Source organism: Carassius carassius, chromosome 7 (genome assembly GCF_963082965.1).
Source record: "Carassius carassius chromosome 7, fCarCar2.1, whole genome shotgun sequence".
Classification (NCBI taxonomy): Eukaryota; Metazoa; Chordata; class Actinopteri; order Cypriniformes; family Cyprinidae; genus Carassius; species Carassius carassius.
This window is the reverse complement of record NC_081761.1, coordinates 15,609,882-15,612,232: the sequence shown is the minus strand read 5'-3', so window position 1 is coordinate 15,612,232 and position 2,351 is coordinate 15,609,882.

Sequence of the window (2,351 nt, the reverse complement as noted above, 5' to 3'; positions counted from 1 at the left end):
ACTGCGCTCGCTCTGTCACCTGAAGCGTGGATTAGAAAGGTGAGCTCGATCACAAGCCCCGCCCCCGCTCTCTACACCCGGCCAGTGATTGGCTGCTGCTTGGGCGCTTGCTCATATTATTTTTTAATCGTCTGTGTTGTAACATTACAGTTATGAGGCCATTCACGGTACTCACACGATCATAGTCCAACAGAAGAGAGCTACATTTCTTCTTATTAAGTTTCCTTAAAGTATTCCATTTCAGATAACAGATTTACAATAATTTAAGATGGGCTTAGCCTACCGTATAAAAACTCGCCACAAGAATAAAAAATAATTAACAGTAAATTATAATGTCTTGTTGCTCTAACGCACATTTTTTATTTTATTTTATTATGAAAATAGATACGTAATTATCGATAATTAATCATATATTAATAATATATTAATATAATATTTGATCATATCTTTAAATGTAGATTAAAAATATTTGGGACCCATGTCTTTTCTATGGGTTCAGGTTGGCTGTAATTAAAGTATATTTATCTTTTCTTTCGTGCGCCCCCCATCCCTCCTCCTGTCCAGTTAGTGGCGATAATGAACCTAAAACCAACTGTAATAAGTGAAGTGAAGTGACATTCAGCCAAGTATGGTGACCCATACTCAGAATTTGTGCTCTGCATTTAACCCATCCGAAGAGCACACACCAGGAGCAGTGGGCAGCCATTTATGCTGCGGCGCCCGAGGAGCAGTTGGGGGTTCGATGCCTTGCTCAAGGGCACCTAAGTCGTGGTATTGAAGGTGGAGAGAGAACTGTACATGCACTCCCCCCACCCACAATTCCTGCCGGCCCGGGACTCGAACTCACAACCTTTCGATTGGGAGTCCGACTCTCTAACCATTAGGCCACGACTTCCCTATATATCTAATATATCTAATATATCTAATATATCTCAGAAGAAGAGCACTTGTCTTAGTGGTGAATGAATCCATACTAAAACACTAGTATTTCAAAAAGTCAAAAGCACTCAGTGATGGAAGAAACTAAGCTTTTTGAATTATTATACTAATTGCTTCGCAAAATGACTCACTTTTAGGAACTGGTTTCGGAAGTGCTCGAAACATCTCACGCTGGAGACACCTGCTGGTCAAAATGTAAATAGCACGAGAACACAGCCCAAGAGAAGCTCTAAAAAGTGGCTTTACAGAAATCAGACGTTATGGATACACACTGAGTGAAAAAAAAAACTATCTAAAAATTTGATTTTTGCCTCGAGCCAGGGGGGGATGCGGGGGGATGACAAAAAGCATCCCCTTGGTAAAAACACCATCCCCAATTACCATCTCAATTAGATTATTGATTATTAGATTATTGTGTATTATGTAAAACTTATCATGCCAATGAAATGTTAAAATGAACTACTTGTGATGATTCACAAACTAAAAATCAACCAGGACAAATGATACAATAAATATACCCCTTGGAAAAGGAGAGGCTAAGGCAATAATCAAAAAAGAAATTATGAAAAAATGGCAGGACAGGTGGGATGTGGATAAAAGTGGAAGGAAATATTACAGATTGCAAAAATCTATTAATGCACAGGGGGTGAATAGAAGTAACAGAAGAGAGGAGAGTGTTTTAACCAGGCTAAGGTTTGATCACACAGGATTAAATAAAACATTGGTTTTAATGGGTAAAGCCAATCTGATGAATGTATAGAATGTAGGTCCAAGGAAGATGGTGAACACGTATTGTTGCATTGTAAGAAATATAGGGATGAGAGGATGAGACTAAATCAAAAGATAAGTCAGGTAGGAAGAAAGTGGAATATTGAAGGTTTGTTAGGCACAACAGGAGATAGGGTAAAGGATGCACAGAAAGCAGTTGTACAATATTTGAAAAATATAGGAATATATAATAGGATTTAGGTAGGATTTTTTTTTGATTTTTTTTTTTTTTGATTGATGATATAGTCATGATAATATTTTCTCATGTTACATACTCCTATACAGTAGGTGGCGGTATGCACCTTTATAGTCATGGTTGCAATCTGCCATAAAACGAAAAGAAGAAGAAGAAGAAGATTCACAAACTATGGGTGCTTCTCAATATCCCTACTCGTCTCCTCGCTCCTCCGTCCTCCATCCTATGACCCGGAAACCGATCGAACACAGCCATCTTGAAGGACATCTCAATTCTCTAATTGCACCACGAGGAGACGAGGATCGAGGAGGGAGGAGGCTTCATGAGGAAGGATGAGCGAGGATACACAGGTGTATCCTATGCGGAAGTATTTTATCGACTTAACGTGACGCACGTATAAATTCTCCTCCCCCTTCACATCTGTTGTAACAATTTTTATTTATATTTT